The following is a 12,793-nucleotide window of genomic DNA, read 5'->3' as shown; positions in this document are numbered from 1 at the left end:
AAGTTTTGGGAAAAAAAATTTTTGTTTTAAAAATTTTGGGGGTTTTTTAACCCAAAAAAATTCATTTCCCAAAATGGAAATTTTTACGTTTCCTTCCCCGGCCCGGGAAGGTTTTACTTTTCAAGAAATGATCACCAGTTTTTTTCCCCTCATTGCTAAAAGTGGAACAGCGACGGAGGCCAGAAGAAGCAAACAACAAAAAAGGTATTTTCGTTTTTTTCCCATGTTTTTAAAGGTTTAATGGTTGTGTTGGGGTTTTTTAGGTTTTAGGTCAGCAAGTTTTTTTTCTCCCGGGCAGCAACCCAAAATATTTGGAAGCGGGCAGATATTGACACGACTGGTGAAAGAAACGCGACGCAAGGGGATGAACATTTATCTTTTTGGTATCTGCCCCAGTTTCCCTTCAAAAGAGACGGAACGAACGGGAAGGGTTTATTGGAAACTATCTCTAAAACGAATTAAACACTCGTATGAATCGAAACGCAAGTAAGACGGCTTGTCCGATTTAAACCCCGGGGACCTCGCACCCAAAGCGAGAATATCCCTCTAGCCCAAAAGGGGGGGCGGCCCCTTTTGGTAAATTCTCCAGGCATTTTGGGCTGTAGCCCAAGATTTGCATTGTGTGTTTCAAGAAAAATTTTCGGAATGCATTTTAAAGAAATCAAGGGTTTCTGGGGCCAAGGAATTTTTGGATTTTTTTGTTTCTGACATACGGAAATTAAATGTTCTGAAAACTGCAGAAAATCAATTACATTCCAAATGCTGGAGATTGGGAAAAGCGAAAAAAAACATTTCCAGACAAACCCAAAAATAAATTTTGCGACCCTTTGAAACTCATTGAGGTTTTTTTCCCAGCCCAAACAAGGGGTACTTTCTGAAAGGGGCTAAAATTTCCCTTTCGCCTAACCGCTTTAAAGCAAACCCCCGGGAAGGGCGCATTCCCCAACCTTGGGGAAAAGGGAAATTTTGTTTATTTAACCTGAAAAAAATTAGTTCTAAATGGAAATTTTTACTGTTTCCCTTTTCCGGCCGCATACGGGTTTACTTTTTTCGAAAATCACCAGCTGTTCCCAATTGTGGGGGGAAGCAGCTAAAGGGAGCGGCAAGAAGAAGAAAACAACAACAATAGAAATCGTTCGTTTCCATGTTTAAATGGTTAATGGTTGTGTTTGGTTTTTTGGGGTGTTTAGGTCAGGGTTCCTTTTTACCAATGCCCAAAATATTTTAAGAAGCGGCAAAACTACTGGTGAAAGGAACCCACGCAGGGATGAACATTGATCAGTTGTTGTATCTCGTTCCATTGCTCCCTAATCACAAGTAGACTGCGACGTGAATGGTTAGATTGAAACCATTCAAAACACTCTCAGATATGAACCCAAACGAAGAAAGTAAGACGGGTTTCCGGATTTGAACCCGACCTCCCCACCGGGGAGAATCATACCCCGACCAAAAGCCAACTCGAGGGGGGGTTTGACCGCAGTGTTTTAAAACTAAGGTTCGACGGGTGTTTTCCTCTGAATTGGGCCGCAAAATAGAAATCAATTATCCCATCAAAAATTGTCTTCCTTTTGTGAAATTTACACTGCTTTTGCAAAATCGCCGTTTTCCTTCAAGTTCTAGGGGAGCAGGGAACAGATGAAGCTATTTTTAACATTCCTTTTGGCATTCTCCTAGGCAGTATGGCTGCTATTGCGCAAGATTTGCATTGTGTGTTTCAAAGCAAAATTTCTCAAGGAATGTACTTCTAAAGAAATCAAGGGCTTCTCAGAGGCGCAAGGAACTTTGGATTCTTTTGTTTCTGACATACGTGACAATTAAATGTTCTGAAAACTGCAGAAAATCAATTCCACATTCCAAATGCTGGCAGAGTTGCGAAATTAAGCGAAAAGAAACATTTCAGACTAACGCATGAAATAAATCTTAGCGGATCCTTGAAACTCATTGAGGTTTATTTCCAGCCCAAATCTGAAGGGGTACTCTTCTGAAACGGCGTTAGAATTCCTTTCGCCTTAACCGCTTTAAGGCAAAACCCGAAGGCTGCATTCTCTCAATCCTTCAGTTGAAAAGTGAATTTGTTTTATTTACACCTGACAAAAATTCAGTTCCAAATGGAAATTTTTACTGCTTCCTTTCCTGGCCGCATACTAAAAAGCTTTACTTCTTTCAAGAAATGATCACCAGCTGTTTCCTCATTGCTGAAAGTGCGGAAGCAGCTGACGGAGCGCCAGAAGAAGCAAACAACAACAACAGGTATATATCAGTTCGTTTCCATGTCTTAAATGGCTTAATGGTTGTGTTGGTCAGGTATTTTAGGGTGTTTAGGGTCAGCAAGTTCTCTTTTCTACCGACATGCAAGCCAAAATATTTCTGTAAGAAGCAGTGCAGATATTGACACGTACTGGTGAAAGAAACGCTGACGGCAACGGGATGAACATTTATCAGTTGCTGTATCTCGTTCCATTGCTTTGCCTAATCATCAAGTAGACTGGAACGATACGTGGAATGGTTATCATTGGAAACTATCTCTAAAACGTAACTTAAACACTCTCAGATATGAATCGCAAACGAAGCAAGTAAGACGGGCTTGTCCGGGATTTGAACCGGGACCTCTCGCACCCAAAGCGAGAATCATACCCCTAGACCAACAAGCGGCTGAGCGCGCGCTTTTTTGGCATTCTCCTAGGCAGTTTGGCTGCTATTGCCGCAAGATTTGCATTGTGTGTTTCTAAGCAAAATTTTCGAAGGAATGCACTTCTAAAGAAATCAAGGGCTTCTCATAGGCGCAAGGAACTTTGGATTCTTTTGTTTCTGACATACGTGACAATTAAATGTTCTGAAAACTGCAGAAAATCAATTCCACATTCCAAATGCTGGCAGAGTTGCGAAATTAAGCGCAAAGAAACATTTCAGACTAACGCATGAAATAAATCTTAGCGGATCCTTGAAACTCATTGAGGTTTATTTCCAGCCCAAATCTGAAGGGGTACTCTTCTGAAACGGCGTTAGAATTCCTTTCGCCTTAACCGCTTTAAAGCAAATGCCCGGAAGGCTGCATTCTCTCAATCCTTCAGTTGAAAAGTGAATTTGTTTTATTTACACCTGACAAAAATTCAGTTCTAAATGGAAATTCTTTACTGCTTCCTTTCCTGGCCGCATACTGAAAGCTTTACTTCTTTCAAGAATGTATCACCAGCTGTTCCTCAATTGCTGAAAGTGCGGAAGCAGCTGACGGAGCGCCAGAAGAAGCAAACAACAACAACAGGTATATATCAGTTCGTTTCCATGTCTTAAATGGCTTAATGGTTGTGTTGGTCAGGTATTTTAGGGTGTTTAGGGTCAGCAAGTTCTCTTTTCTACCGACATGCAAGCCAAAATATTTCTGTAAGAAGCAGTGCAGATATTGACACGTACTGGTGAAAGAAACGCCGACGGCAACGGGATGAACATTTATCAGTTGCTGTATCTCGTTCCATTGCTTTGCCTAATCATCAAGTAGACTGGAACGATACGTGGAATGGTTAGCATTGGAAACTATCTCTAAAACGTAACTGAAACACTCTCAGATATGAATCGCAAACGAAGAAAGTAAGACGGGCTTGTCCGGGATTTGAACCCGGGACCTCTCGCACAAAGCGAGAATCATACCCCTAGACCAACAAGCCAACATCGAGCTGGCGGGGATTTGCCTGACCGGCAGTGTTTTAAAACTTAAGGTTCTGACATACGTGACGGATGTTTTACCTCTGGAATTGGACCGCTGAAAGTAGAAATCAATTATCCCATCAGAGAATTGTCTTCCTTTGTGTGAAGCTTTACACTGCTTTCAGCAAAAATCGCCAAAGTTTTCCTTCAAGTTCTAGGCAGCAGCGGAGCAAGAAGAACAGATGAAGCTATTTTCAATCATTCCAGGTAAGGAATCGCGTTTTGTGCCGTTCTCTTTTCTACCAAGGAAAAGCGGTTCTTTAGGAAGAACCCTACCAGGAAAGGCAGCAATGGAAGAGGAGCTCCTTTAAGGTTGTCGCTTTTGAACGGGTGCGCTTGCTTCTCAGCTGCATCTGGTAAGCTGGAACGTCGAGCAAGGTCTTTCTTAAGCCATTCAGAAGCTTCATGGGGGGATTCCCACCATTTCCGGAAGAGGCAAACTGCAAAGGATCAAGCAAAGACGGGCTTGTCCGGGATTTGAACCCGGGACCTCTCGCACCCAAAGCGAGAATCATACCCCTAGACCAACAAGCCGGCTGAGCGCGCGCCTTCTTGGCATTCTCCTAGGCAGTATGGCTGCTATTGCCGCAAGATTTGCATTGTGTGTTTCAAAGCAAAATTTCTCGAAGGAATGTACTTCTAAAGAAATCAAGGGCTTCTCAGAGGCGCAAGGAACTTTGGATTCTTTTTGTTTCTGACATACGTGACAATTAAATGTTCTGAAAACTGCAGAAAATCAATTCCACATTCCAAATGCTGGCAGAGTTGCGAAATTAAGCGCAAAGAAACATTTCAGACTAACGCATGAAATAAATCTTAGCGGATCCTTGAAACTCATTGAGGTTTATTTCCAGCCCAAATCTGAAGGGGTACTCTTCTGAAACGGCGTTAGAATTCCTTTCGCCTTAACCGAAGCTTTAAGGCAAAACCCGAAGGCTGCATTCTCTCAATCCTTCAGTTGAAAAGTGAATTTGTTTTATTTACACCTGACAAAAATTCAGTTCCAAATGGAAATTCTTTACTGCTTCCTTTCCTGGCCGCATACAAACAGCTTTACTTCTTTCAAGAATGATCACCAGCTGTTTCCTCATTGCTGAAAGTGCGGAAGCAGCTGACGGAGCGGCCAGAAGAAGCAAACAACAACAACAGGTATATATCAGTTCGTTTCCATGTCTTAAATGGCTTAATGGTTGTGTTGGTCAGGTATTTTAGGGTGTTTAGGGTCAGCAAGTTCTCTTTTCTACCGACATGCAAGCCAAAATATTTCTGTAAGAAGCAGTGCAGATATTGACACGCACTGGTGAAAGAAACGCTGACGCAACGGGATGAACATTTATCAGTTGCTGTATCTCGTTCCATTGCTTTGCCTAATCATCAAGTAGACTGGAACGATACGTGGAATGGTTATCATTGGAAACTATCTCTAAAACGTAACTTAAACACTCTCAGATATGAATCGCAAACGGCAAGTAAGACGGGCTTGTCCGGGATTTGAACCGGGACCTCTCGCACCCAAAGCGAGAATCATACCCTAGACCAACAAGCCGGCTGAGCGTTTTTTGGCATTCTCCTAGGCAGTTTGGCTGCTATTGCCGCAAGATTTGCATTGTGTGTTTCTAAGCAAAATTTTCGAAGGAATGCACTTCTAAAGAAATCAAGGGCTTCTCAGAGGCGCAAGGAACTTTGGATTCTTTTGTTTCTGACATACGTGACAATTAAATGTTCTGAAAACTGCAGAAAATCAATTCCACATTCCAAATGCTGGCAGAGTTGCGAAATTAAGCGCAAAGAAACATTTCAGACTAACGCATGAAATAAATCTTAGCGGATCCTTGAAACTCATTGAGGTTTATTTCCAGCCCAAATCTGAAGGGGTACTCTTCTGAAACGGCGTTAGAATTCCTTTCGCCTTAACCGCTTTAAAGCAAATGCCCGAAGGCTGCATTCTCTCAATCCTTCAGTTGAAAAGTGAATTTGTTTTATTTACACCTGACAAAAATTCAGTTCTAAATGGAAATTCTTTACTGCTTCCTTTCCTGGCCGCATACTAAAAGCTTTACTTCTTTCAAGAAATGATCACCAGCTGTTCCCTAATTGCTGAAAGTGCGGAAGCAGCTGAAGGAGCGGCAAGAAGAAGAAAACAACAACAATAGATATATATCAGTTCGTTTCCATGTCTTAAATGGCTTAATGGTTGTGTTGGTCAGGTATTTTAGGGTGTTTAGTGTCAGCAAGTTCTCTTTTCTACCGACATGCAAGCCAAAATATTTCTGTAAGAAGCAGTGCAGATATTGGCACGTACTGGTGAAAGGAACGCCGACGGCAGCGGGATGAACATTGATCAGTTGCTGTATCTCGCTCCATTGCTCTGCCTAATCATCAAGTAGACTGGAACGGCACGTGGAATGGTTAGCATTGGAAACTATCTCTAAAACGTAACTGAAACACTCTCAGATATGAATCGCAAACGAAGAAAGTAAGACGGGCTTGTCCGGGATTTGAACCGGACCTCTCGCACCGGCGAGAATCATACCCCTAGACCAACAAGCCAACATCGAGCTGCGGGGCCTGACCGGCAGTGTTTTAAAACTTAAGGTTCATACGGATGTTTTACCTCTGGAATTGGACCGCTGAAAGTAGAAATCAATTATCCCATCAGAGAATTGTCTTCCTTTGTGTGAAGCTTTACACTGCTTTCAGCAAAAATCGCCAAAGTTTTCCTTCAAGTTCTAGGCAGCAGCGGCAAGAAGAACAGATGAAGCTATTTTCAATCATTCCAGGTAAGGAATCGTTTTGTGCCGCTTTCACCAAGGAAAAGCGGTTCTTTAGGAAGAACCCTACCAGGAAAGGCAGCAATGGGAAGAGGAGCTCCTTTAAGGTTGTCGCTTTTGAACGGGTGCGCGAGAATTTTCTTCTCAGCTGCATCTGGTAAATTTTAATTCTCATCGAGACGGGAGCAACGTTGCTTTCTTAAGCCATTCAGAAGCTTCATGGGGATTCCCACCATTTCTTTGCCCGGAAGAGGCAAACTGCAAAGGATCAAGCAAAGACGGGCTTGTCCGGGATTTGAACCCGGGACCTCTCGCACCCAAAGCGAGAATCATACCCCTAGACTCCTAACAAGCCGCTGAGCGCGCTTCTTGGCATTCTCCTAGGCAGTATGGCTGCTATTGCCGCAAGATTTGCATTGTGTGTTTCAAAGCAAAATTTCTCGAAGGAATGTACTTCTAAAGAAATCAAGGGCTTCTCAGAGGCGCAAGGAACTTTGGATTCTTTTTGTTTCTGACATACGTGACAATTAAATGTTCTGAAAACTGCAGAAAATCAATTCCACATTCCAAATGCTGGCAGAGTTGCGAAATTAAGCGCAAAGAAACATTTCAGACTAACGCATGAAATAAATCTTAGCGGATCCTTGAAACTCATTGAGGTTTATTTCCAGCCCAAATCTGAAGGGGTACTCTTCTGAAACGGCGTTAGAATTCCTTTCGCCTTAACCGCTTTAAGGCAAAACCCGAAGGCTGCATTCTCTCAATCCTTCAGTTGAAAAGTGAATTTGTTTTATTTACACCTGACAAAAATTCAGTTCCAAATGGAAATTCTTTACTGCTTCCTTTCCTGGCCGCATACGAAAAGCTTTACTTCTTTCAAGAAATGATCACCAGCTGTTTCCTCATTGCTGAAAGTGCGGAAGCAGCTGACGGAGCGCCAGAAGAAGCAAACAACAACAACAGGTATATATCAGTTCGTTTCCATGTCTTAAATGGCTTAATGGTTGTGTTGGTCAGGTATTTTAGGGTGTTTAGGGTCAGCAAGTTCTCTTTTCTACCGACATGCAAGCCAAAATATTTCTGTAAGAAGCAGTGCAGATATTGACACGCACTGGTGAAAGAAACGCTGACGGCAACGGGATGAACATTTATCAGTTGCTGTATCTCGCTCCATTGCTTTGCCTAATCATCAAGTAGACTGGAACGATACGTGGAATGGTTATCATTGGAAACTATCTCTAAAACGTAACTTAAACACTCTCAGATATGAATCGCAAACGAAGCAAGTAAGACGGGCTTGTCCGGATTTGAAACCTGGGCCTCTCGCACCCAAAGCGAGAATCATACCCCTAGACCAACAAGCCGCTGAGCGCTGCTTTTGGCATTCTCCTAGGCAGTTTGGCTGCTATTGCCGCAAGATTTGCATTGTGTGTTTCTAAGCAAAATTTTCGAAGGAATGCACTTCTAAAGAAATCAAGGGCTTCTCAGAGGCGCAAGGAACTTTGGATTCTTTTTGTTTCTGACATACGTGACAATTAAATGTTCTGAAAACTGCAGAAAATCAATTCCACATTCCAAATGCTGGCAGAGTTGCGAAATTAAGCGCAAAGAAACATTTCAGACTAACGCATGAAATAAATCTTAGCGGATCCTTGAAACTCATTGAGGTTTATTTCCAGCCCAAATCTGAAGGGGTACTCTTCTGAAACGGCGTTAGAATTCCTTTCGCCTTAACCGCTTTAAAGCAAATGCCCGAAGGCTGCATTCTCTCAATCCTTCAGTTGAAAAGTGAATTTGTTTTATTTACACCTGACAAAAATTCAGTTCTAAATGGAAATTCTTTACTGCTTCCTTTCCTGGCCGCATACGAAAAAGCTTTACTTCTTTCAAGAAATGATCACCAGCTGTTCCCTAATTGCTGAAAGTGCGGAAGCAGCTGAAGGAGCGGCAAGAAGAAGAAAACAACAACAATAGATATATATCAGTTCGTTTCCATGTCTTAAATGGCTTAATGGTTGTGTTGGTCAGGTATTTTAGGGTGTTTAGTGTCAGCAAGTTCTCTTTTCTACCGACATGCAAGCCAAAATATTTCTGTAAGAAGCAGTGCAGATATTGGCACGTACTGGTGAAAGGAACGCCGACGGCAGCGGGATGAACATTGATCAGTTGCTGTATCTCGCTCCATTGCTCTGCCTAATCATCAAGTAGACTGGAACGGCACGTGGAATGGTTAGCATTGGAAACTATCTCTAAAACGTAACTGAAACACTCTCAGATATGAATCGCAAACGAAGAAAGTAAGACGGGCTTGTCCGGGATTTGAACCCGGGACCTCTCGCACCCGAAGCGAGAATCATACCCCTAGACCAACAAGCCAACATCGAGCTGCGGGCCTGACCGCAGTGTTTTAAAACTTAAGGTTCGTGACGGATGTTTTACCTCTGAATTGGACCGCTGAAAGTAGAAATCAATTATCCCATCAGAGAATTGTCTTCCTTTGTGTGAAGCTTTACACTGCTTTCAGCAAAAATCGCCAAAGTTTTCCTTCAAGTTCTAGGCAGCAGCGCAAGAAGAACAGATGAAGCTATTTTCAATCATTCCAGGTAAGGAATCGTTTTGTGCCGCTTCACCCAAGGAAAAGCGGTTCTTTAGGAAGAACCCTACCAGGAAAGGCAGCAATGGGAAGAGGAGCGCCTTTAAGGTTGTCGCTTTGAACGGGTGCGCTTTCTTCTCAGCTGCATCTGGTAAGCTTGACGGGAGCAACGTCTTTCTTAAGCCATTCAGAAGCTTCATGGGGATTCCCACCATTTCCGGAAGAGGCAAACTGCAAAGGATCAAGCAAAGACGGAGGGCTTGTCCGGGATTTGAACCGGACCTCTCGCACCCAAAGCGAGAATCATACCCTAGACCAACAAGCCGCTGAGCGCGCTTTTGGCATTCTCCTAGGCAGTATGGCTGCTATTGCCGCAAGATTTGCATTGTGTGTTTCAAAGCAAAATTTCTCAAGGAATGTACTTCTAAAGAAATCAAGGGCTTCTCAGAGGCGCAAGGAACTTTGGATTCTTTTTGTTTCGACATACGTGACAATTAAATGTTCTGAAAACTGCAGAAAATCAATTCCACATTCCAAATGCTGGCAGAGTTGCGAAATTAAGCGAAAGAAACATTTCAGACTAACGCATGAAATAAATCTTAGCGGATCCTTGAAACTCATTGAGGTTTATTTCCAGCCCAAATCTGAAGGGGTACTCTTCTGAAACGGCGTTAGAATTCCTTTCGCCTTAACCAAGCTTTAAGGCAAAAGCCCGTAAGGCTGCATTCTCTCAATCCTTCAGTTGAAAAGTGAATTTGTTTTATTTACACCTGACAAAAATTCAGTTCCAAATGGAAATTCTTTACTGCTTCCTTTCCTGGCCGCATACGAAAAGCTTTACTTCTTTCAAGAATGATCACCAGCTGTTTCCTCATTGCTGAAAGTGCGGAAGCAGCTGACGGAGCGGCCAGAAGAAGCAAACAACAACAACAGGTATATATCAGTTCGTTTCCATGTCTTAAATGGCTTAATGGTTGTGTTGGTCAGGTATTTTAGGTGTTTAGGGTCAGCAAGTTCTCTTTTCTACCGACATGCAAGCCAAAATATTTCTGTAAGAAGCAGTGCAGATATTGACACGCACTGGTGAAAGAAACGCTGACGGCAACGGGATGAACATTTATCAGTTGCTGTATCTCGTTCCATTGCTTTGCCTAATCATCAAGTAGACTGGAACGATACGCGGAATGGTTATCATTGGAAACTATCTCTAAAACGTAACTTAAACACTCTCAGATATGAATCGCAAACGAAGCAAGTAAGACGGGCTTGTCCGGGATTTGAACCCGGGACCTCTCGCACCCAAAGCGAGAATCATACCCCTAGACCAACAAGTCGGCTGAGCGCGCGCTTTTTTGGCATTCTCCTAGGCAGTTTGGCTGCTATTGCCGCAAGATTTGCATTGTGTGTTTCTAAGCAAAATTTTCGAAGGAATGCACTTCTAAAGAAATCAAGGGCTTCTCAGAGGCGCAAGGAACTTTGGATTCTTTTGTTTCTGACATACGTGATAATTAAATGTTCTGAAAACTGCAGAAAATCAATTCCACATTCCAAATGCTGGCAGAGTTGCGAAATTAAGCGCAAAGAAACATTTCAGACTAACGCATGAAATAAATCTTAGCGGATCCTTGAAACTCATTGAGGTTTATTTCCAGCCCAAATCTGAAGGGGTACTCTTCTGAAACGGCGTTAGAATTCCTTCGCCTTAACCGCTTTAAAGCAAATGCCCGAAGGCTGCATTCTCTCAATCCTTCAGTTGAAAAGTGAATTTGTTTTATTTACACCTGACAAAAATTCAGTTCTAAATGGAAATTTTTACTGCTTCCTTTCCTGGCCGCATACCTAAAAGCTTTACTTCTTTCAAGAAATGATCACCAGCTGTTCCCTAATTGCTGAAAGTGCGGAAGCAGCTGAAGGAGCGGCAAGAAGAAGAAAACAACAACAATAGATATATATCAGTTCGTTTCCATGTCTTAAATGGCTTAATGGTTGTGTTGGTCAGGTATTTTAGGGTGTTTAGTGTCAGCAAGTTCTCTTTTCTACCGACATGCAAGCCAAAATATTTCTGTAAGAAGCAGTGCAGATATTGGCACGTACTGGTGAAAGGAACGCCGACGGCAGCGGGATGAACATTGATCAGTTGCTGTATCTCGTTCCATTGCTCTGCCTAATCATCAAGTAGACTGGAACGGATGCGTGGAATGGTTAGCATTGGAAACTATCTCTAAAACGTAACTGAAACACTCTCAGATATGAATCGCAAACGAAGGAAGTAAGACGGGCTTGTCCGGGATTTGAACCCTGGACCTCTCGCACCCAAGGAGAATCATACCCCTAGACCAACAAGCCAACATCGAGGGGGGCCTGACCGGCAGTGTTTTAAAACTTAAGGTTCAGACGGATGTTTTACCTCTGGAATTGGACCGCTGAAAGTAGAAATCAATTATCCCATCAGAGAATTGTCTTCCTTTGTGTGAAGCTTTACACTGCTTTCAGCAATAATCGCCAAAGTTTTCCTTCAAGTTCTAGGCAGCAGCGGCAAGAAGAACAGATGAAGCTATTTTCAATCATTCCAGGTAAGGAATCGCTTTGTGCCGTTTCACCAAGGAAAAGCGTTCTTTAGGAAGAACCCTACCAGGAAAGGCAGCAATGGGAAGAGGAGCTCCTTTAAGGTTGTCGCTTTTGAACGGGTGCGTTTTCTTCTCAGCTGCATCTGGTAGGCGAGACGTGGGAGCAACGTCTTTCTTAAGCCATTCAGAAGCTTCATGGGGGGATTCCCACCATTTCCGGAAGAGGCAAACTGCAAAGGATCAAGCAAAGACGGGCTTGTCCGGATTTTGAACCCGGGACCTCTCGCACCCAAAGCGAGAATCATACCCCTAGACCAACAAGCCGGCTGAGCGCCTACTCTTGGCATTCTCCTAGGCAGTATGGCTGGTATTGCCGCCAGATTTTCATTGTGTGTTTCAAAGCAAAATTTCTCAAGGAATGTAATTCTAAAGAAATCAAGGGCTTCTCAGAGGCGCAAGGAACTTTGGATTCTTTTGTTTCTGACATAATGCGACAATTAAATGTTCTGAAAACTGCAGAAAATCAATTCCACATTCCAAATGCTGGCAGAGTTGTAAATTAAGCAGAAGAAACATTTCAGACTAACGCATGAAATAAATCTTAGCGGATCCTTGAAACTCATTGAGGTTTATTTCCAGCCCAAATCTGAAGGGTACTCTTCTGAAACGGGCGTTAGAATTCCTTTCGCCTTAACCGCTTTAAGGCAAAAGCCCGTAAGGCTGCATTCTCTCAATCCTTCAGTTGAAAAGTGAATTTGTTTTATTTACACCTGACAAAAATTCAGTTCCAAATGGAAATTCTTTACTGCTTCCTTTCCTGGCCGCATACTAAAAGCTTTACTTCTTTCAAGAATGATCACCAGCTGTTTCCTCATTGCTGAAAGTGCGAAGCAGCTGACGGAGCGCCAGAAGAAGCAAACAACAACAACAGGTATATATCAGTTCGTTTCCATGTCTTAAATGGCTTAATGGTTGTGTTGGTCAGGTATTTTAGGGTGTTTAGGGTCAGCAAGTTCTCTTTTCACCGACGTGCAAGCCAAAATATTTCTGTAAGAAGCAGTGCAGATATTGACACGCACTGGTGAAAGAAACGCTTGACGGCAACGTGGATGAACATTTATCAGTTGCTGTATCTCGCTCCATTGCTTTGCCTAATCATC

The 12,793-nt window shown here is 42.8% G+C and overlaps 6 non-coding genes across 6 annotated transcripts; all 6 read right to left on the bottom strand.

Moving 5' to 3' along the window:
* Positions 1-3,592: 3,592 nt before the first annotated feature.
* On the bottom strand, positions 3,593-3,662 carry trnaq-uug. Its single transcript has one exon. It is a non-coding gene; the product is annotated as a tRNA-Gln (tRNA).
* A 502-nt stretch (positions 3,663-4,164) lies between these two features.
* On the bottom strand, positions 4,165-4,236 carry trnap-ugg. Its single transcript has one exon. It is a non-coding gene; the product is annotated as a tRNA-Pro (tRNA).
* Positions 4,237-6,753: 2,517 nt separating this feature from the next.
* On the bottom strand, positions 6,754-6,828 carry trnap-ugg. Its single transcript has one exon. It is a non-coding gene; the product is annotated as a tRNA-Pro (tRNA).
* Positions 6,829-8,777: 1,949 nt separating this feature from the next.
* Positions 8,778-8,849, bottom strand: trnap-cgg. The gene has a single exon. It is a non-coding gene; the product is annotated as a tRNA-Pro (tRNA).
* A 1,478-nt stretch (positions 8,850-10,327) lies between these two features.
* trnap-ugg lies at positions 10,328-10,400 on the bottom strand. The gene has a single exon. It is a non-coding gene; the product is annotated as a tRNA-Pro (tRNA).
* Positions 10,401-11,885: 1,485 nt separating this feature from the next.
* On the bottom strand, positions 11,886-11,957 carry trnap-ugg. Its single transcript has one exon. It is a non-coding gene; the product is annotated as a tRNA-Pro (tRNA).
* Positions 11,958-12,793: the final 836 nt, after the last annotated feature.

This window comes from Polypterus senegalus, unplaced genomic scaffold (genome assembly GCF_016835505.1).
Source record: "Polypterus senegalus isolate Bchr_013 unplaced genomic scaffold, ASM1683550v1 scaffold_4297, whole genome shotgun sequence".
NCBI classification, from domain to species: domain Eukaryota; kingdom Metazoa; phylum Chordata; class Cladistia; order Polypteriformes; family Polypteridae; genus Polypterus; species Polypterus senegalus.
This window is presented reverse-complemented; position numbering and strand designations above follow the sequence as displayed.